The sequence below is a fragment of the Ursus arctos genome, unplaced genomic scaffold, assembly GCF_023065955.2.
Source record: "Ursus arctos isolate Adak ecotype North America unplaced genomic scaffold, UrsArc2.0 scaffold_25, whole genome shotgun sequence".
Taxonomy (NCBI): Eukaryota; Metazoa; Chordata; class Mammalia; order Carnivora; family Ursidae; genus Ursus; species Ursus arctos.
The window spans coordinates 39396149-39420000 of NW_026622930.1; the positions used below are offsets into that span (position 1 = coordinate 39396149).

At 44.2% G+C, this 23852-nt stretch overlaps 1 long non-coding RNA gene across 1 annotated transcript; it reads right to left on the minus strand.

The window, feature by feature from the left end:
- Nucleotides 1–6101: 6101 nt before the first annotated feature.
- LOC130544846 (uncharacterized) lies at nt 6102–10139 on the minus strand. Its single transcript, XR_008961498.1, has 5 exons — nt 10074–10139; nt 9561–9591; nt 8590–8666; nt 7975–7999; nt 6102–6182 (listed from the first exon to the last, which is right to left on the minus strand). It is a non-coding gene; the product is annotated as an uncharacterized LOC130544846 (long non-coding RNA).
- Between the last annotated feature and the right edge of the window lie 13713 nt (nt 10140–23852).

Below are 23852 nucleotides of genomic sequence, written 5' to 3' on the forward strand. Positions count from 1 at the left end.
AGCTAGCTTCTGCTTACTCATCCATTAAGTTTTACCTTAAGCAATGCTGTCTTAGGAAAGCCTTCACTGACCCAGATGGCAAGGTGAGGTCTCACTGTTTTACATGCTGTGGGAATTGGACATTTTTCCATTGTAGTATATCTCACAACTTCGATTAATTAGTTTGATGGCATAATGGCTCATATATAATATACTCAGCAAATATTTGTTGAATGAATATATGAATCAATGAATGAATGGAGAGTCTGAAGTTATAGGAGGTGGGAGGTCACTTTTTTTTTTTAAACACTAGTACAATCCATCAACTTGATTCTCTGATTTCACTAGTTTTACATGCACTTATTTGTCCATGTATATGTTTAGTTCTATGCAATTTTATCACATGTATAGATTTGTGTGGCCACCACCACAGTCAAGCAATGGAGTAGTTCCATCACAAGGGTCCTCAGGCCATCCTTTCATAGCCATAGTCACCTTCCTTCGCCTACTCCCTTCTAACTATTGGTGACCAGTAATCTGTTCTCCATCTCTAGTTTTTGTCATTTTGAGAATGTTATATTAATGGAATCATACAGTATGCAAAGTTTTGAGATTGGCTTTTGTTACAGGATATAATTATCTGAGATCCATCCAAGTTTTTATGTTTATTAATAGTTTTTTTTTATTGCCAAGTAGTATTCCATGGTATAGATGTACCACAGTTTAACTATGCACCTGTTGGAGGCATTTGGTTTGTTTCTGGGTTTTGTGTATTATGAATGAAGCTTCTATGAATATTTGTATACAGGTTTAGTGTGAACCTAACTTTAAATTTCTCTGGAATAACTGCCTAAAAGTGAAATTGCTGAATTATATGGTAAGTACATATTTAGCTTTTAAGAAACTGCTTAGTCGGGGTGCCTGGGTGGCACAGCAGTTAAGCGTCTGCCTTTGGCTCAGGGCGTGATCCCTGCATTATGGGATTGAGCCCCACATCAGGCTCCTCTGCTATGAGCCTGCTTCTTCCTCTCTCACTCCCCCTGCTTGTGTTCCCTCTCTCGCTGGCTGTCTCTCTCTCTGTTGAATAAATAAATAAAATCTTTAAAAAAAAAAAAAAAGAAACTGCTTAGTCACAGATATATGTATGTTTAATATTTTGCTTAATCTTGCTAGTATTTTGTTCTATAAAAATAAAATTGTACCATATGTAGTCTTCCAGGACTGACTTTTTCGCTCATTAGATTTCTAAGATTTCTCCATGTTGTTGCATGTAACTGTAGTTCATTCATTTTCATTGCTGTATAAATATTTCACTTTGTGACTCTATCACATTATCCAATCAATGGTGGAACAAGTTGCAGTATTTTGTGAATAAAATGCATCATTTTATGAGTAAGGTTTTCAGGTGCAAAAGCTTATTTGGGCGTTTTCCAAAGAATGGGATTGCTGAGTATTAAGAAATTTGAATGTTCAGCTTTCAGATGAAAGTCTGTATTCATTTTCTAGGGATGTTGTAATAAATGACCACACATCTGGTGGCTTGAAACAGTTGGAATTTACTTTTATAGTTTTGGAAGCCAGAAGTCTGAAATCAAGGTATCAGCAGTATGGTTTCTCCTAAGGAGACTCTCCTAAGGAGAATCTTAGGAAGGAAGGAAAGCTCTGAAGGAAAATCTGTTCCATGTGTCTCTGCCAGCTTCCGGTGGTTGCCAGCAATCCTTGGTGTTCCTTGGCTTGTAGACACATCACTTCCATCTCCATCTCTACCTTTCCACGGAGATCTTCTCCGTGTGTGTCAGGAATTCTTCACAGAACAAAAACCTAGAGGTGGTGGAAAGGATATGATCCAGAAACAGTGAATGGAGATAGAGAGAATACTTTGCACAGTGTTCCATGGTTTATAAAATGTTCACATTATTTCAGATGATCTTCAAATCAACACTGTGAAGTATGCATTATCTTTATGTCTATGGGAAAGCTAGAAAATTTCCAGAGCTGGGGGTGGATCTCAGGTTGTCAGAGCGTAAATTGGAGTTTTTTCCAAGACTTGAATTGGATAACTTCTGTGTAAGTGAATTTTAGACCTGTCCTGCTGGATTGCCATCTGGATATTTTGGTGCATGAAATATCTGGTAATGTTAACTGTTTAAAATAGACTTTGCCAGTTTCCCCCATTGGGTTTGAAATCTAATACTCTTTGACTCTGTTTGCTGACAATTCTGAAAGCAACTGCACTATTCTCACTGTAAATGGAAAATGGCAGGGACTTGAAACTGAAACCATCCCAGGGATAGCATAGAGCTTTAAAGCACTGAGGTTTCCTGGTGGAAAGCTTTGCTTTTCTCAGACTTTCCATGGATGGTACTTCTAAATTTCCTCACCAAGGATGTGATAATTCTCATAGCTATTGCCAAATGTGTGGTTCATCTTGTATTTCCTGAATTCTGTTGCCAGGTAGGTGAGGGACAAACTCAATTGCCAACTTGAAGATTTTCTCAAATTTCCTCCAAAGCGACACTAGTCTTTAAATGATCAGCTTCCACTGGTTCAGTGAATTCCACCACTATTACTTAAAATATATTATTTTTAAACACTTTTTTGCAACATACTGTAGATTGCAGTATATCATTTCAAATATTCAAATTTCAAATGAAGCTAATAAAATATTCAAGCACTTCTGAAGTTAATAAGAAACATCTCAGGTCTCTTCTCCTTTACAGACAGGTGACAGACTATCCTCATGATGCAACACAAATATCAGGAGCACATGGTGAGGTCTTTCCTATCTACCTTTGGGTTTAGGCATTTATTCTTTTTAAAAAAGGAATAATTGAAAAGAATACTCTGTTCATTTCTTTACTTCTATGTGATAGAAAGCAGAGAAACTTCTATTAATAAAGCTTATAGAGCTTTTCTCTTAGGAAAAACTAAAATTTTTATATTGTTAACCATGGTGTCAAGAGGCTTGACACTCTATTTACTAAGTGTATAAGAATATCATCTTGGAAATGCATTGCTATTTCTTGGACTTGAAACACATATTGGGCTTGGTTAATGCTGCTACTTAAAGCAGTGAAGCAATTTGAGTGTGGGTTCCTAAGATCAAATACCCGTTCATAGTGTTGTTCCTTTCTAGATTAGTTAAGACTACTAAGCAACAGAAATGTTTTTTAGTTTATTTTTATTTACTAACTTTTGAGAGAGAGAGAGAGAGAGAGCGGGGGCAGGGGCAGAGAGAGAGGGACAGGGAGAACCTTAAGAAACTCCACACTCAGTACAGAGCCTGATGTGGGGCTCAATCTCATGACCCTGAGATCATGATCTGACTGTAATCAAGAGTTAGACACTTAATCAACTGAGGCACCCAGGCGCCCCCATTTTCTGTTTCTTTTCTTTTCTTTTTTTTTTTAAAGATTTTATTTTTTTGACAGAGAGAGAGGCAGCAAGAGAGGGAACACAAGCAGGGGGAGTGGGAGAGGGAAAAGCAGGCTTCCCACTGAGCAGGGAGCCTGATGGGGGGGCTCAGTCCCAGAATGCTGGGATCATGACCTGAGCTGAAGGCAGATACTTAACAACTGAGCTACCCAGGTGCCCCACACTGCCCGCCATTTTCTGTTTCTTAACAGTGATATTTAGGTCTTCTTTCTCCGATTCTTCAAGAAAATCCTTCATGCTGAATTTGAATGGTAATTGAGGGTCTTCCCCAAAAAGTCATGGATGATCACAGATATCTCTAATTTTGAGAGCCCGAGGTATGTGTCTATCCAAGTGCTGGATCAATTTCCATAAGAAGGGTGTGTGGATAATAATTCTAGCTGCTTGGGATGACCATGGAGGCTATCCAAAAATTCCATTTGCTGAACTGGCTCTCATGTATACATGACTCTTTGTAGCAAGCTGTAGCATACTTTTTTCAGCTTTGGCCTCCAATGTTCTACTGTACGGTTTCTCAAGCATACACTCCTGCAATTCAGATTGAATACATTGACCCCAAAGTGCCAAACTATCTCAAGGACAAATGGCCCAAATCATTGTAAGACAAATCAGACCTAGGAAATTTAATAAATCAACCAAGCTAGCATTTTCTGCAGCATGCCCGAGTACTGCTTGTGTTATTTCATGGCCCAGAAAAATGAAATAGAGGCTGTGGACTACACAGCAAAGGGCATAAAGAGCCTGAGTTTTTTATGATGTCTATGAGATACAACATCAGCAAGTCCTGATACCTGACCTGTCTCAGAGAAGCAGGGAGAGAAAGAACGTTCCAGACAGAAGGAACTGGAAAGGAAGGACTACATGTTTGAGGAACAGGAAGAAGACTGGTATGGCTGGATTATTAACCTAGGAAAGAATTTCCTGAGATGACGCTAGAAAAGTGAGGAGGGACCAAATCATAGCAGCTGTAGTCATATGAAGTGCCAGTTAAGAACTCCATCTCTGGAATCAAGCAAACCTGGGCTCAAATCCCCGCTTTCCAATTTCCGGGTAGGTAACCTAGGGAAAGCTGCTTGATCTCCTCTCTATCTCAGTTTCCCCTCTTGTAAACAACATCATAACTTCTTTGTGGTGTCACTGGGAAGAGTAAATGAAATACTGTAAAGAACTTAGGAGTTTGATAAATAAACAAAATAGATGAACTAGAAAGCTGTTACAATTGCCATTGTTATTGTTTTGGGGCAGAATTAATGCGAGTGATGATATTAACTATAATGATTTCAGACTTTTTAAAAGTTTAGGCAGAGAACATCATGATCAAATTTCCATTTTTCAAAGCTCCTTCAGGATGTGAAATGGATAATGCATTAGAGAGGAGCATGTGTAGGGCAGGAATACCAGTTAGGAGAGGCTGTTGCCTATTTCAGGCAAAGATGGAGGGAAATTGATGTATTAAGGTTACTTAGAAGGTAGAATTGGCAGGAAGTGATTGAATATGAGAAGCAAGGTAGGGATGACTCCAAAGATCAGGCTTCGTGCATTTATTAAGCCAGGGAACCTTGTAGAAGAAACAGGCTGTATATGAGGGCCTGAGGAAGTGGTGAGGTCAGAGATCAGTTTAGTTCTGGACTTGATGAGTTTAAGTTGCCCGTAAGCAACCTATGGGGAGATAATTAGCAGTTAAATATATATATATATATATATATATATATATTGGAGCTGACACAGGAGTTGGAATGTCCAACCTTGGTGATTCATTTCATTTGATGAAATCAGAAGTTCCCGGAGGGACGTACCATGGGGGGTCCGCGGACGGATGGCACATCCAGCGGTCAGAAACCCAGGAGTGACGTCAGGGATGTTCTGACCTATCAAGGGTAATAATTAGTAGAATGATTAGAATAAGAAAACGGGAGTAAAGGGGTCATTCTGGGTGAATGGCAACAAGGGTTTATGGAAAATGAGAAGAATTATTTTAACTGAGCAGATACAAAACAGAAAAAGAATTAAATGGGAGTCTTGACCCAAGACCTTTCCGATGATGCTTCTCAAATGAACGATTTTGCTCCAATCAGGTTGTCTAGAGTTGGCCCTGAAAAGCCAAATCATCGTTGGTGATGTCGTGGGGAACAAGAATTCGGATTGTGATGAATGTACACATGAGCATCAGACATTTTTTTCTGGAAGAGGAGAGGGGTTAGGTTTAGAGGATTCCCAAGAGAGCTGGTGACAGTTGGTAGAAATAGAACATTTGTGCATCTCATGCCTTGGGCCCCAAAAATGACAGGGCTGAAGAGAGAGATGATAGATTTGAAGATCCAAGAACATCAAGTGCCTGGAGGAGCCCAGGTCTTGCAGGAGGAGGATCATAAAAAGCAAGAAAGAGGAACATGGCCAAAGCTACAAAAAGGACCTTCTCAATAAGAGAGAGGAGAGGGGTGCCTGGGTGGCAAAGGCGGGTAAGCATGTGACTCCTGATTTCAGCTCAGGTCATGATCTCTGGGTCCTGGGGTCAAGTCCCATGTCAGGCTCTGCCCTCAGTGGGGATTCTGCTTTGGGGTCGCCCTCTCTCTTCCTCTGTCCCTCCCCCACTCGTGCCATCTCAGTCTCTCCCAAAATAAAATAAATAAATCTTTACCAAAAAAAAAGAGTATAAAAATGAAAGAGGAAATAAATTACATGCGGATGGTGGATCTATGGGTCCGAGTCTTCGCATCCTGCAAAGTCATCTTCCTTACGGACGACAGTGGGCATTGTCATGGCCTGGTCTTGGGAAAGGAAAGGGGACAATCAGGGTGAAGTGAGGACTCAGGCCACTGCCCCGGGGATTATGTCCCCGACCCCAAAACTCAGTGATGCCCTCGGCTCCTCAGTCCCCCCACCTCACCACCCATGGGGCCGTGATCCCTTTACCTCACTGATGAGAAACGCGTCCAGCGTCTCTGGGCCCTTCCCAGCCCTCAGATTTCATAACTGGGACCAGGAAGCAGTGCCTGTCAGCCCATTCTTTCAAGAGGCAGCCACGGTGGTGCCCATGACTTTCTGTCCCCATGATTTCCTACCTTCCTCTGCTCCCTCCTGCTACCCTCCCTCCTCTCTCCCTGAATCATTAATTTCTTATTTCCCTTCTCCTGTCACCTCCAACAACAAGACTGTTCTCTGCAATGGGAACAGTGGAGGAACGATCATGGGTTTACTGACATGCTCCCTAGTCAATCAGTTGATCAATGAGCCAATGCAGCTAACATGGAGGCAGGTGCCACGGGCCTGGGGTGATGCTGGGCCATGAGAGTGACCATCAACTGGGCAATCAAGTGACTGCCCTGTGCCTGGGCTCATCTTGGGCACTTGAGACACACTTCCTATTGATGACAGCCCGTAAGTGTCCTAGCCCAGAGAGGAGATGAATGTGACAGTAGAGGTAATGGTACTTGTCCGAATTCCCCTAGTCTGTCAGTGGGGTGACGGGCATTATCCAGCTGGTGTGGCCACATAAACACCAGTACCTGCAGTGTTCACCAAAGACCCTGAGACATGGAAGGACTAGGGGAGGCCCCGAGCAGATGGATGGAAGGTCCGAGGGTGAGCTGTGACCACGATGTGGGGACCAGGCCCATCGCTGTCAGTGGGATCTGACAGGAGCAAAGACCCTGGCCCCACTTCCCAGAGCATCTGTCCTGGGCCCAGTCAGTCCCAGGAGACCAGCTCAGAGGGACCATGAGAGCCAGTGTGTGCTGCCAGCCCAGCAGCCTTCACACAGGCCTCTAGAATTCCCGTCAGCCAGGGAGGGTCTCCGGGCAGCTGCATATGAGCCTCTCTCCCATGGAGCCAAGTGAAGGTCTTGCTCTGCTCCCAGTATAAGGGATGTGGTGAGGAGAAGAGAGAAATGTGCTCCAGGATGTGCCTCTCACCTCACCTCTGCAGCAGAATGCCTCGGGGAGTATTGCTCACTATGAATGGGGTTAGAGCATATGGAGGCATTTGGTTCCCAGGCATGAGCTGAGGGCCACCGCTTGGCCTCCCACGGTAATAGGGCTATAATGTGTGCGCTGTGACAAGATTTCTTTATCTCGTCTTTCGTTTCGTTTCTTTTCTTTTAATTTCTTTTCTTTCTTTCTTTCTTTCTTTTTTTTTTTTTTTTTTTTTTTTTGAGAATGTAGACAATGGCCTTTGTGCAGTGGCAGTGGGATACACCTCCTGGAGCAATATGCAATCTCTCTCTCGCTCTTTCCATCTTTCCCTCTCCCTCTCTGCATCTCTCTGTGTCTGACTCTCCCTGTCTCCCACACAAAAACACAAATAATCATATCACATAGAGCCACAAAAGACACCCCAAACCCAAGCCTCATGCACACACACACACACACCACACACAGGGAATACAATGGCTTCCTAGGACTGTAGACACATGGACACACTTTTTCACCTGGGAAATCTCTGGTGCCCCACACCCCCATAAGCCAATCAGGGCGGCTCGCCAGACTGAGGATTGCAAGGATGCCCCACCTGTATTACATCTAGAGTTTTGTCTCAGGAAGAGGCTGTTTCCAGAATACGTACCGCATTCACTGGATGCTCCTGTCACCTGCAGGTACAGAAAAGAGGACACCGTGAGGCTCAGGTCATGCTACACTGTCTGTCTGTGTGAGCTTTATTTCCCTCAATGACTTTAGGAACCCAGATGGAACACAGTGATTGAGTCCAACGACCCCAAAGTAAGTGAACTGGATGCCTTAGGAAGTTGTTTTTCCTGGGGGACATGTCTGTCCAGTCCATTCAGGACGGTGACTACAAAATGCTTCATCCAAGCAGGAGAAAGTGTTACTGAGGGACAGGATCCTACCACAGCGTTTAAAACCATGTTTGGTGTTGCCAATGGTAAACGTCCTCTCGAATCAGCTAACGGTTGGCAGAGAAAACCACTCAACGCTCTCCCCACCAGGGAAATTACATATGTAGAATCTCAAAAGTATATATAGCTTTTTACATAAAATCTGTATATAAAAATAATTTCATTTCCATATACAAGCAGTTGACATTAGGTAAATGATTTTTGTTTTAGTATTATGTTCAATTCGCCAACACAGAGTATACTGTCTGAATTTCATCTGAATTTGATTGGAAAGAAACCCAGAAAGCAACATTTGTTCCTCGGAGATAGACAGGCGAGCTCACCTTGGCAAGAGGCAGGCCCTCCTCCTCTGTGATCCTCTGAAAAAGCCATGACCAGACAGCGCCATCATCAGTCACGTCTAGAAGGACACAGAGTACCTGCCAGTGTATTGGTGGTGCTGCTCAAGAAAGATGCGGGGAGGGGTGCCTGGGTGGCTCAGTCGGTGAACCATCTGCCTTCAGCTCAAGTCAGGACCGCAGGATCCTGGGATTGAGTCCTGGATGGGGCGTCCTGCTCAGCAAGCGTCTGCTTTTCTCTCTCCCTCTGCCCCTCTCACCTGTTTGTGCTCTCACTCTCTCTCAAATAAATAAAAAAAAAAAGAAAAAAAAAGAATGCCTCGGGGAGTATTGCTCACTATGAATGGGGTTAGAGCATATGGAGGCATTTGGTTCCCAGGCATGGGCTGAACGCCCCACTGGGCCTCCTGCGGTAATAGGGCTATAATGTGTGCGCTGTGATGAGATTTCTTTATCTCATCTTGTCTTTTCTTCTCTTTTCTTTTCTTTCTTTCTTTCTTTCTTTCTTTCTTTCTTTCTTTCTTTCTTTTTTTTTTTGAGAATGTGGACAATGGGAATTGTGCAGTGGCAGTGGGATACACCTCCTGGAGACATATGCAATCTCTCTCTCGCTCTTTCCATCTTTCCCTCTCCCTCTCTGCATCTCTCTGTCTGTGTCTGTCTCTCCCTGTCTCCCACACTAAATCACACACTCACAATCACACCACATAGAGCCACAAAAGACACCCCAACCCCAAGCCTCATGCACACACACACACACACCACACACAGGGAATACAATGGCTTCCTAGGACTGTAGACACATGGACACACTTTTTCACCTGGGAAATCTCTGGTGCCCCACACCCCCACAACCCCATCAGGGCGGCTCGCCAGACTGAGGATTGCAAGGATGCCCCACCTGCATTAACATCTAGAGTTTTATCTCAGGAAGAGGCTGATTCCAGAATACATACCGCTCTCGCTGGTGGTGGTTGATGGTGTCACCTGCAGGTACAGAAAAGAGGACACCGTGAGGCTCAGGTCATGCTACACACTGTCTGTCTGAATGAGCTTTATTTCCCTCAATGACTTTAGGAACCCAGATGGAACACAGTGGTTGAGTCCAACGACCCCAAAGTAAGTGAACTGGATGCCTTAGGAAGTTGTTTTTCCTGGGGGACATGTCTGTCCAGTCCATTCAGGACGGTGACTACAAAATGCTTCATCCAAGCAGGAGAAAGTGTTACTGAGGGACAGGATCCTACCACAGCGTTTAGAACCATGTTTGGTGTCGCCAATGGTAAATGTCCTCTCGAATCAGCTAACGGTTGGCAGAGACAACCACTCAATGCTCTCCCAAAAAGGAAAATTGTATGAGATCTATATGTATAATCTCAAATATACATTGTCTGATTTTCATCTGAATTTGATTGGAAAGAAACCAAGAAAGCAACATCTGTTCCTCGGACAAAGAACTTCTAGCTCACCATGGCGAGAGGTGTGCCTCCGGCGCTGTCTCCTTTGATGGGATCGAGGGCTTCCTCCAAGGCATCTAGGACACAGAGTACCCGTCAGCACATTCCTCTTGTTGCTCAAGAATATTCATGGAATGTTGCTTGATATGGACATGAGGCTGGGGTGTATGGAGCCAGCTGGTTTCCAAGCATGGACTGAAGTGCCCCTGCTGTGCCACCCACTGCAGTAAGGCTCTAAAGTGCGCAGTGTGATAACACGGCTTTGGAGAAGGGTGACATCATGCAGTATCTGTCTGACATATCTCCTGGAGAAACACGTTTCTCTCTCTCTCTGTCTCTCTCTCTATGTTTCTGTCTTCTCTCTCTCTTTCTCTGTCTTTGTCTCTCTTTCTCTTGCTCTCTCTCTCTCTCACACACACACTCACACTACACAAGACACCTAACCCCCAAGCCTCATGCACACACACACACACACACACACACACACACCACCCAGGGGGAATGCATTGGTTTCCTAGGACTGGAGACACATGCACATAGTTTCTCACCTGGAGTCTGCTTTTCCCCACACTCCCAAGCCTCAGTCCTACCAGGAACCTGGAATCAGATGGCTCTCCAGACTGAGGACAGTGAGGACATCCCCCCAACCTGCCTTACCATCTAGAGTTTTTCCTCAGCAAGGTACTGATTCCAGAATACATACCACCTCCACATGGTTCTGGGGCCACCTGCATTTACAGAAAAGAACACACCCTGAGAGTCAGGTCATATGCATACTGTGTCATCACCGGTTCTCTTGGTGACTATTGAAAACCAAATGAGAAACAGCAGGAAAGACAAAGGCCCGGAAAGGAAGCACAGTGTGCACCCGTGGAAAAGGCATGAGCTTTTCCTGGGGGATGGATCTTTCAAATTCCCTGAAGCACAATTACAAAACTCTTAATTCAGGGAGGAAAAACCGCTTCTGAGTAAAAGGTCCCCTACCACACAGTTTACAGCCTCCCCTCCCAACACCCCAAGAAAATGGTACCTCATGTCTAAAAACTACACTGTCATGTTGTCATAGCTGAACTCACTTCAAAAAGACGAAACTCAAGTAAGGAACATTTCTTTCTCAGGCAAAGACAGCCAAGCTTACCCTCGATGTGTTGGGCCACGGTGCTTTCTTGCCAAGGTCCTCCTTGGTAGACTCTGAAAGGACACAGAGTAAGTGTCAGTCCATTGTTAGTCCTACTCAGGAATTACTCTGTGATCACTGTTGATATGGACATGGGACAAGACTGTATGGGAGTGACTGGTTAAGAAGCATGGGCTGAGCTGCTGCTGGGCCATTCTCCTTGGTGGGTGAGGAAAAGCAAACAAGAGGATGAGAAAATGAAGGAGAAACAGACCTTTGACTTTCTAGCTTAAGGCAACCTGGTCGATGTGAGTCAGTTAGTCTACAAAGAGGTCGCCTGGTTGCACACTGTGGTGTCATGAGGGAGCCCCACCCCTCCCTCTGCCCGTAGCGAAGTCTCTCTATTTGTTCTGCCAGGACGAAGCTCCTCCAACTGGCCATCCGAATGGGAGACAGACTAGAAGACACAGAGTACCTTTCCGCCACGGTGCTCTATCTCATGAATGACTCAGAGAGCTCTGCTTGACTTGAACGACAGAACAGTGGAGATGGATGTGGTTGGTTAAACAGCATGCAGTTGCCAATGGCAAGATTTGATTCCTTCTGGTGGTTGAGTAATTTACAGTGTATCTATATTACAAACTGAGGGCTGCTGAAGGGGGGGTTGGTGAGGTATGTGGTTGGTTTAACAGCATGCACTTGCCAATCACAAGATTTGAGTCCTTCAACAGTTGAGTAATATTCCCATATATCTAGAGAACACACTGAGGCTGCTGAAATGGGGGGATGGGGTAATTGGGTGATGGGCCTTAAGAAGGGCACTTGATGGAATGACAACTGGCTGTTACCGCAACAGATGAACCACTAAGTTCTATCCCTGAAACTACTAATACAGTATATGTTACCTAATTTGAATTTACATTAAAAAAGAAAGGCCGGAAGTTGGCCATTGGTGAGCCCCCTTCTTCATGGAAGGAGATGCAGAGAAGAGAAGCAGCAAAGAAGGGAGAAACAGAGTCCTGGCTTTGCCATTGAAGGCAAAGGTACACCTGAAACGAACGGAATATGGTGTGTCAACTCAACTACTTCCATTAAAAAATAATAATGATGAAAAATAAAGACACCCTAAAGACAGAAGGTAGTCCAAAAATTTAAAAATGTGAAATAAATAAAAATAACATCATTAATCTTATGGTATTTCCCCGTCCAGTGTGTGTCTCATGTATGTGTTCACTGAGTCGGGTGGCTCTCTGTGCTAGCAGTAGTCATCCACTAATGGGATGGTCCTTTACAGTGGGAGGCCTGGGTTCCTCCCGACGTCCTCTAACCCAGCTCTGTAAGAGAGGTGCAGGAAAAAGAGCGGACCCTGGGTTAGTAACCAAATGTTACTTGGAGTTCTTATTTGTCCTTGTTGCTTGGGTGTGTCATTGCCAGCACTGGAGGCTTTCTGGGGCTCAGGGGGATGATGCAATCAAAGAGCACTAAACTATCTCTTGATTCCCGTTTGGGGGCAGCCGCTGAGAAGTGACCCAACACTGAGAGAGATTTACCAGGTTTTTCAATGTTGTGCCTCACAGTCTCAAAATCTGTGAGCTGGACAGACAGTTTGGACCTTCTGTGTGCTTTTCACACTAAGGGCTATGCCCAAGTCTGCCCTCCATGTGACCACTGAGGCCACCTCATAATGGTAGACGGTACTTGGGATCTCTGTAGACTCATGCAGTTCAGATATATACACAGGCCTTGGAAAGATCCTGCATGGTTTCTGTTGAACCCATGGCTCAGAGCTATGCTTGTCAGTGTGGTAAGTGCAGTTCAGTATCTCAGAGTAGCAGCATGGGCCCAGCCATCTGGGTGCACATTTTGGCATTTCCACTTAAGAGCTTGTGTGCTTGGGCGCATTCAGCTCTGTGCCTCAGTTTCTCCATCTAAAGAGTGCCCTTAGCAAGCAAAGTACTGCATTGGTGGTGAGGGTTGAATGGTGAGTGTAAGTAAAGCATGCCGTGGAAATGCTCAGGAAGGTTCCTTGGAGGTGAAATGTCTCGTCTGAGATGCCATAACTCCACAAAACTCAGAGCTGCAGTCAAACTCTGCTGTCCAAGCTCCCAGGCCAGTGCTTTCCCCACGACACACACCTGCTTTGTCTAAAAAGGACTCCTTTATGTTAAGCCAGACCCAGTGTTTAAGGAGTCACATAAAGGTCTCAGAAATGCTTTTGCTGACTGCCTGAGGACACACTAAGTGGCCCAAAATAATGTGCATGATGCTTCCAGAATGAATTAGTTGCCTGACCTGACAGCTATCTGGTCCAACACAACGAACACCAGTTGACTGGTGGGAGAGAGAGCTTATGTACCTAACATACTCGTTCTACAACGTGTGAAACTCTATCATCTTGTGAAATTTCCTCCTCCTACATGTGAGCACCTCAAGCTAAGACCTGTTGCCCAGTCATGCGAAAGACCAGAGCTTCGCCTTTGCACAGCGCGCTGGATGCAGACTCAGGAGACCTGACCTGTGCATTACCTCACAACCACATGAATAGAGGCTCATGCTTTTCTAAAGCTGGAGCTCTATGTGCACAAGGATGCAATTGTCTACATACAGAAATTCATATGTTTCTTCATCTCAAAACGTTACCTTTTCTTTTTTCTATGTTACTAACTCCCTATGTACATGTGTATCTATCCATCTCTGTCAATGGGTTTCTTGGTCTGTCATTGTGTGTGAAAGGCTGGATACTCAATGGATATATGTAAAAACACATATATTCTCTATTTTCACTAGTCCATACCTCTGGGAGGGTAACACGTTGAGTGAAAGCTTATGGCTGATATTTCTGTAAACCTCTAACTTAGGATAACAGCCAATGTAAAAGGTGGAATGTCAAAGAAAACGTGTGTTTTGCTATGTAAGCTGACATCTAGACACAGGCTTCTCAGCTGTTTTTGGAGACCTGGTTATATGAATGGAAGCAGCGTGTGCCCAAATATCTTGAAGTCAAGACACATTTCAGGAGAAGGGAGATTGAAGGCACATGAAGACAAAAGTAGAGGGCTCCATATGCAAGGATCATGGCAATCATTGTCCACCCTACGAACAAGAAAAAGCCTGAAGACACTGAAAAATCAACCACTCTCGGATCCATGGAGAGGGGAGGACACAGGACAAACCATGGCCCTGAGGAGACAGGAAAGGGAACACAGGGAATCCAGGTTTCCTGGAGCACAGATTCTCTAGCAGAATATACTGTTTCTCCAGCTCACCTGGAACATTCAGCAAGAGACCCCATGCTGGGCCATAAAACACACCCCAACACATCTCAAAGAGTAGAAGCAATACAACAGCTGCTCTCAGACCTCTATGAAATTAAACTAGAGCTCAACCACAGCAAGAAATCTTGGGAAATCCCCAAATAGCTGGAAATTTTTAAAAAATGGTCAAAGAGGAAGTTTCAAAAGAAGCTTGAAAAGATTTTGAACTAAACGAAATGAAAATATACGTTGACAAAAATGTATGCAAAGGCAGTGCTTGGGAGAATTTATACTACTGAATGTCATCGTGTTGGAAAGTAAGAAAGATTCAAAGTGAATAGGCTTCCTCCTTAGAAAACAAAGCAAAAAAGAGTCATGTCATATAAAACAAGTAAGAGAAAAAATATCATATAATTGCAGATACCAATGAAATGGAACACAAAAAACTCTCAGACAAAATCAACCAAACCAAGACAAAAGCTGGTTCTTTGTAAATATCAGTAAAATGGATAAAGTTCTAGCCTGACTAACCATGAAGAAAGAGGGAAGACACACATTAACATCAGATGAAAGAGGAGACGTCACGTTGAAAGGATTCTAAAGGAATACATGGAAAAATTCTAGGATTCCTGAAAGGAAAGAGGCCAATTCCTTCAAAGTCACAAAACTACCAAAACCCACTGAAAGGAAATAGATGATCTGAACAGGCAGGTATCAAAGACATTTAACCGATAGTTAATACATTTCCCAGAAAGGAAGAGCTGGCCCCAGATGGTTTGACTGGTGAATCCTATCAAATCTTACAAAGCAAAACACAGTCTTGCTGTGTCATCCAGCCATCTCACTCCTAGGTATTTACCCAGTTGAGTTGAAAAATGTGTCCACATGAAAACTGGCCCAGGAGTGCTTCTATCGGCTTGATTTATGAACACCAAGTCCAGAGGCGACTAAGCTGTCCTACACTAGGTGAACGGAGAAACAACCGGCAATACACCCTTACGATGCAATACGATTCGGTAATAAACAGAGCTGAGCTACCGGAGCACATAGCTGGCTCCCTCAGTTAAGCATCCAACTCTTGATTTGGGCTCAGGTCATGATCTCAGGGGCATGATATCCAGCCCCACGTCAGACGGGTTCCCTGCTGAGCGTGGAGGCTGCTGAAGATTCTCTCTCCCTCTTCCTCCGCCCCTCCCCACACACTTTCACTCTCTCTCTCTCAAACAATAATAAAAAGGAGATTAAAAAAAAATAATTGAGCTATCAAGTCACAAAAAGACATCGACGAATGTGAACTGTATAGATAAAAGTGAAAGAAGTCAGTCTGGAAAAGCAACATGCTTTACGGTTCCAACTAGATGACATTCTGGAGAAAGGAAAGCTATAGAGATGACAAAAGGTCAATGGTTGTTAAGATTTCTAGAGAAAGGACAAAGGCATGAATAGGTTAAACACAGGATTTTCAAGGCAGTGAAGTTACTCTGTACATGGTGGATACACGACTTTACGCATTTGTCAAAACCCATACTCCTGCACAACACAGAGCAGACCTTCCTAGCGATGCTGGCCTTCAATGAGTATTAATATCGCTACACTGGTTTGTGATTCATGACATGTGTTCCACACTGATGAAGATTTTAAGGATTGTGGAAATTGTGCGCCAAGGGATAAGGGTGATAGGGAAACTTTTTATATTATCTGCTCAATTATTATCTTAATCTAAACCTATTCGAAGTAATAACGTCTATTCATTAAAAATAATAAAAGATCTATTTTTCCTAATATTTAATAACATACTAATGTCCATTCGTTAGTTCCACTATACCTACCGTGAAATGTGAACAGACTTGAGTTGCAAATGCCATTTGACTACTGTGGTTATAAACTGATGAGTGACCAGCTAAATTAAAATTTTCACACGTGAAACAAAAATAATATGGCTTGGCATTTTTGTCTTAAGTATGGGACACTGAAAACTAGTGTAATGATTCTTCTTCTTCTTTTTTCTTTTAGAGACAAAGAGAGAGTGTGAGCAGAGCAGGGGCATAGGGAAAGGGAGAGAGAATCTGAAGCAGGCTCCATACCCAGCATGGAGCCCAACACGAGGCTCAATCTCATGACCCTGACATCATGACCTGGGCCAAAATCAAGAGTTGGACACCACCCAGGTGCCCCTAGAATAATTATTCTTGAATCAACTTAATGAATGAATTTCCACGGTACCTTCGACAGGGTCAGAAGTGGGGTGAACCTTCGGCTTTATTCTCCTGGCCAGCTTCTGGAGACCTAGAGAAAATATGGATGTTTTCTTCACTTTTGTTTTTTGTTTTCTCAGAGACCGTGGGAAATGCATGACAACAGAAAGAGCTGTTGACATCTTGCTATCAGAAGACCATAGGAAAAGGAGTGATAAGTTCATCAGAGTTCAAACTTTTGATCCCATGGTTCATCATTTGCCTAGCAAAACCACCTGAGTCAGAGAGGGCTTTAGGAAGGTCTTAGGGTTCATATAGCCTTCAAATACCCCACAGAGAATGTAAACTGATGCAGTCACTATGAAAACACAATATGGGACTTCATCAAAAAATTCACAAAAGAACTACCATTACACCCAGCAATCCCACTCTTGGATAAGAAATCCATTTGAATTCAAGTCTAGATTTCAGAGAAATATCTGCCCATGTTCGGCAGCACTATTTACCAAAGCCAAGCTATAGAGACAACTTAATGTTGAGTGGGGGAGCCGGGACAGGAATGGAGTTGGTTCCTAGGGAGAGAGGTCCCAGAACACCTGACACCTGCCCAGACACCTGAGATCAAGCCCTGCAGCCCTGAACCAGGGCTCCCTCATCTCTTTCTCATATACTCCAGCCCTGAGTTGTCTGTGGGAGACAGTGGATGCCCTGGGGGAAGTCCTGAGCCAACAGCAAAGTCCAAATCCTAGCTCACCTTTGCACATCTAGGTTTCAACCCCTGACCCAGAACACAGTACAGATGCCCCTTGACAAGCCCCTCTGAAGGGCCAGGGGAAGCCCAACTGTGGCCATCCTCCCACAGCATTCACCCTACTAGCTGTCTGACATGGATCCTTCCCCTCCACGTCCTTCCCCAGGGACCAGTGGTCTGCGGGGCTCCCAAGCTGATTCAGAACCCAGGACTTTCCAAACTAATTGTCACATGACAGCTCTACCAAGAATTAGCTTCCCTTCAACTGACCAACCCTGGCTGAGCAGTTCCTGTGAATTAACTGGAAAAATGGCCACCTGGGCTAGTGCTTTGCTGGTTTAATAAATTAAGCCTATGACCTCTAGTATCTCACTGGTATTGATCTAAGTAAGTCTCCAAACTGCCTGGGCTAAGGCCTGGCTAAGAGTGAACAGGGACTGCACTGGCTCTGAATGGGCACCTTCCCTGTTCCTTCCTTCCTCCCCCAGATCCAGTCTTTATAGACTCCTCATCCTTCTCTAAACCCTGCAGTGGCAGGGGGCCAAGCCCCACCTCCTTTGAGAGGGACCCCTCAGGGGCGCCTGTGTGGCTCAGTGGGTCACGTGTCTGACCTGGCTCAGGTCATGATCTCAGGGTCCTGGGATCGAGCCAGGCCTCTGTTTCTGCACTCAGCTTGGTACCTGCTTGTCCCTCTTCTCCCCCCCCCCCACACATCCCCCTTACTCACCACTTCTGCTCTCTCATTCTCTCTCAAATAAAATCTTTTTAAAAAAAATCAGGGAATATAGAAAGGGCACATAGAGAGGGACCCTTCCATACCCACACCCTGGAGAAGCTCCCCCATCACGACTCTCCGTAAGGATCACCCAGACCTGCTTTTGCATTTAAATCTATCATCTGCTGTATACTATTTTGCACGTGATAATAAGCAACCTTTTACTGAGAGACTTAGATTCAGATCTAAGCTCGACTTTCTGTTGCATTTCATCTCACATCCTTTGTGAGGAAGCTCATCAATTGTTGACAATTTGTCAATAATGAAGTTCTATCATTGAAAACCAAACACCATTATTCATTTGATGCTGTTTGACTTCTAGTCTTGCTTTGCAAGGCTATGTGTATATAGTCATGAAGCATGGCCTCTCTCCATGCTTGCACTTACTAGCCAACAATGGGAGAGCTCCGGAAGGAGCAAAGGCCCCCACTGGAGCATGGACACTCCCTGGTCCAGCTGGACAAGCACGTCCAAACAAGGATGATGGACAGCAGGCTGTTACAAGTGTTTGAGTTCTTGTTGGTCACTGTCCCTAAAGTGTGTAGTTCATGGCATTCAAGCATTTTTTTAGGGCTCATGGGGAGAATGTTATCAAATCTACAACACTATGTCCCCGATTCTTTTCTCTCTGTTTTTAAAATAGGCTCCATGCCCAACATGGGGACTGAACTCACGACCCTGAGATCAAGAGTCAAATGCTCCACTGGCGGAGCCAGCCAGGCACCACCCAGCATGCTCCCTATTCTTATTCTATTTGTGTCATGCCCTGAAGAGTGACCATGCCATGACACTGATTGGCCAGGCACTGACCAGCTCTGGACAGAAGGTTAATCATGAACTGGTTCTTTGAGTCTTATTTTTCCTTGTCCCAGGAGTGTCCCTAAGCTCACAGGATGTCGGCATGACTAGGGCTTACTCATACTGACAATGCCATCAAATACCATGAAAGGGTCTCCTCCATCCTGACCAGATTGAGATCAGGTGCTGAGGAGTAGCCCAGTGTTCAAACAGAGTTTGACTGGCTTGTCCTAAATGGTGCCTCCAAACCCTCAGAATCTTTGAACTGAACACAATCATGGCTTCAAACGGACCAGCCTTTCTATGTCCTTTTCAGATGAATGACTATGGCAAGATCTGGACTTCTATGGCTCAAGAGCTTCCCTGGGCTATGTGACCACCGAGCTGACCTCATAATGACAAACAGTGTTTGGGATTCCCATTGGCTCAGGGAATTCCTGACATCCACGCAGATGCTAAAGCTTCTTTGCACAGTAACTACTAATCCCATGGCTGAGTCATAAGTGCAGTTTGGTTCAGTAGTTAGAGCACGAGCACTGGACTGCAGGCCTGTGTTCACCTCCTGGCTGCTTTACTTAGAGGAATTCATGAACCTGGTCACATTCATCTCTGTGCCTGAGGAACAGGGAGAGGAAACAAATCATTGCATAAGTGTGTGATGAGTATTGAATGAATGAATACCTGTCACGTGGTCAGAAAGGTGAATTAGAGGGTCTAGATCTTGTCTGAGATCTCACAATTTCACAAGTTCCAGAGCTGGATTCAAATCTGGGAGTCTGAGTTTCCAGACCATTGCTCTGTGACACACAGCTGCTTTGCCTAAATACAAGCATTTTACCCCAACACGATTTCCTTTGGACAGAATCAGAGGCAAACAACAACAACAACAACAAAAAGCTAACGAGCAAACCTATTGCTGTCTCCCTGAATCCACTCTCTGGGGCCCTTGTCCACAAATATCCATGACTGTTCTCTAGAATGTTCCAGTTGCCTGTCTTAAGGTCAGCAGATCAAATGAGATGAATCCCAGTGTAAAGGAAGGGAGGGTCACTGATACAAAGTCTTGTGTTTTCAAACATGTGAAACAATGCCATCTTGCATTATTTATTCCTCACACAAATAGAAGTGCCTCCAAACAAACTAGGAGTTCCTGAGACCCTTGTCAACTCATAGAAAAAAAAAAACCATAGCTTAGCTTTTGGGAAGAGATCTGGATGAAAGTTCAGGAGAACTAAGAAACACATTACATCAAAACCACTTTAATGTAGACACATTCTGTTTTCAAGCTACAATCCTCTGTGCAAATGTATGCAATCATCTCTATATACATATATACTTATATATATAATGTGTGTATCTCTGCTCTTGTGTCTACATCACCTATTTTTCTTTGTGCATCACTAATAATCTGTGTACTTGTTTATCGATCACTCATTAACTCGATCAATTAACCAGTTACCCGTCTTTCACCATACATTAAAGGCTGGCTATTCATTGCGTCACCGAGAAAAAAAGGTCATGCTATTGTCACCATACTTACGTCTGGGGCGCTGAATGGGACGGGTGGTAGCATACCATTGAAATCTCTAGAAAATGTCATTTTGGATAACACCCAAAGTTCTTAGAAATGGAAATGTGTGTTTGGGGGTCATAAATTGAAACGTAGACTCTCATATTCTGAGGATATCTTTGGGGCAACTATTGATAGGAACGAACCCACATGTCCCCAAAATCCTGAAATCCATACCCCTTTGGGGATGAATGGTACAGGGCAGACATTGTAAGACACTGAGAAAACAATGATAAATGTCCTCCATATCAACCTATCTGGGTTCACTCTAAATTTCAGAAATGCATAATGTGAATATAGAATTTAGGATGCTTAAAAAAACTTAAACAAACATAGACACTGCCGTATTTTCCCCCCTTGAGAAGCTAGGGGTGACAAGTGAGGGGTGCAGGATATCATAGGAAGCAGTCCATTGTTCTCCATGGAGGACAAAAACCAAGGCTGCTAGCTCAGTAGAACCACCAACAGTAGAAATCAAGGGATAAAACAAAACCATAAAACATATGTAGATGAAATTCGGAGAGAGGAAATTTTCAACGATGAGAAAAATAGTTTGAGAAAGAGTGAACTGAGCCATAGCAAACAGCATTCAGAAGATCATTAGGAACATACCATTACAGCAGGAACCACAGCAGGAACCACAGCAGGAACCACAGCAATTTCCCATTCTGAGTTGGAGCAGCAGAGCAAACACCAATCCCTAGGAATGGGTCAGCTCAAAGAGTCCCAGCTGGAAAGGACAGCAAAGGTGTGGCTCAAGTCACCATGGCGACGGTGTCATCATAGACCTTTCAGAGTCAATGCAGCTGCACAGCGGCCAACTTCTGGTGTCGACAGGGGCCTGTCTTCACAGACAAGGGGGGCATGGGAGAGTAAACGCTTTGTTTCGAAAGTTGAACCCCAGTCTCACACATTCTCACTCTTTTTTTTTTTTTTTTGAAAATAAAAGACATGATGGGGGATGACCTGCCACCCCCCCCCCCCAAACAGAGTCACTAGCCAAACTTCAGGGTGAAGAAGGAAAAGAAAAACAGATTGAGAATAAATAGAGGTCCCACTCTTGATTTAAAACACCATCCCCACCCATTCTATCCTCCGGAGTCACCAGACATTTCTAGAACAAAGTTTAAAATGGGTCCCAGGTGAAATGAAGAGCAGTGTTCACAGAAATTCCATTCTTCAAATCATATTTCTCTAAGCATATACTAATGAAATTATGTCATTCTCTCACCGTCTATGCATACTACCTGATTTTTCTCTGTGTATAGCTGAGAGGACGTACTTAGTTACCTCTCAATCTTTGTGAATTTCTTGGTCAGTACGTGTATATAAAGCAGACTCTTCCCTGAATAATGAGGGGGAAATATCACTGTATTTTCACCACTGCATTTCTGTAATAGCGAACGGGTTGAGGGCAATACATACAACTAGTACTTTTCTAAATGAAGTACTTTAAATACTCCCCAAAATGCAGGGTTCGGTGTGTGTTCTGGCTCATGGATGGGCACTCAATAGACACAGGATTTTGATCTGTTCATGAAAAGTAGCAATGGAAACGGAAGGAACCAGCTCCAAATATACATAAAGAAGGAAACCTTTTAGAACAAAACCAAGTACCATGGACTTAACCAAGCAACTACAATACATGGTAAAAAAAAGTGTATGTAGTTGGGGAACCTGGTGAATCCTTGGACTCTGAATTTTGGCTCAGGTCATGATCTCAGATTCGTGAGATCAAGCCCCAGAAAATAATGGCATAAAACAACCCCTTTACTTTGGTAAAGTACTACTTTGGTAAACCTGGTCAAGAGGTTAGGAATTCATCCAGGACACAATGCTGACGTTAGAAAATGAAAGGTTTCATTTTTTTAAAAAAGATTTTATTTATTTATGTGACAGAGAGATAGCCAGCGAGAGAGGGAACACAGCAGGGGAGAGGGGTGGGAGAGGAAGAAGCAGGCTCATAGTGGAGGAGCCTGATGTGGGGCTCGATCCCGGAATGCCAGGATCACGTCCTGAGCCAAAGGCAGCCGCCTAACGACTGCGCTACCCAGGCACCCCGAGAAAATGAAAGGTTTCAAATATCCACACCCAGGATGATCCCCACTAGGTAGAACTTGGGGTCCATGAAAAGAGCAGCCCTAGGCCCAGTGCCAATAAATAAATGAGGGCTTTCTATTTCTCAAATCCACAATCCAGAATCCAAGTTTTGCAGGCAGTTGGAACTTCCTGTGTTAGTGAACAGATTCTTTGCAAATGCCCACATCTATTCTTTGCATGTTCCCCAGATCTACTTCCCAGTAGGGTGGCCAGAGGGCAACCAAGGGGAGTCCATGATGCCAATTGTGTAGCTGAACCTCTCAGCACCTCTTTCGGATTCTATCTGAACCGAATGCCCACTTTGGACACTCTTCAGTGTAGCAGAAATCATGAGGTTGTCATTGGGTGTATCTACATCTGAGGTCATACCCATTGGAGAGAAAAAACAAATTCAGCCACTGGTCAGAATGCAGAGCCTGGACATAGAAGAGGCCCACATATTCCTTTTGCATTTCAGTGGCTTCTCTCTGCTCTTTCCACAGTCAATAAACCTTCCCACAGAAATCTGTCCTGAACATCAAACTCAGGACTCAATTAATGATGCCTATAAGAGAGACCTTGTGTCATGATCATTAAGCAGTGAATCAGTAAAAATGTTGTAAGGAGGGAAATAAGCAAGACCAGACATAGGGGGCAGTATGATTTTGAAGCCTTTGCTTTTTTTTGCACTCTGAGGTAGCCAAATCCTTTTCCATATCAAAAGGTTAAGACACACATTAGTAGTATCATTTTTCCCCCACAAAGCCAAGAAAAAGGACGAGACTGTGCTACACGTCTTGCGAGGGAAATCAAGAGACGAGGCAGGTGCTTTCCATAGGGAATAGATTCCACCTGAGGTTTGGCATGGCAGGGAGACCTCCCACAAGGGCACCAATCAAGAGCCCAAAGGAGGTGGGGAAGCAACGGGAAAGGAAGAGCGTATGAGGCGATCGCTCCTCCAAAGAATAGATGTCTCACAAGAAACCGAGGTGTCCTGATGATGGACTCTGTCGGGTGGCTCACTTGTGTCCAGAGCAGGACTCAACCATCAGTCTTTATCAGAGACCTACCAGGTCACTCTACTCTGCACTTGGGACTGAGGGGCACAGGCCCATAAAATGCCCAAAGTCAGATAATTCCCAACTTTCGTGGGGAACCAACTGTGATATCACAATCTCTGAGTCCTTAGTGAGGAAGGGGGCAGTGGGGTTGTTTCAGCATCCATGGCTTCACCTAGGGAATAGTTCTCAGC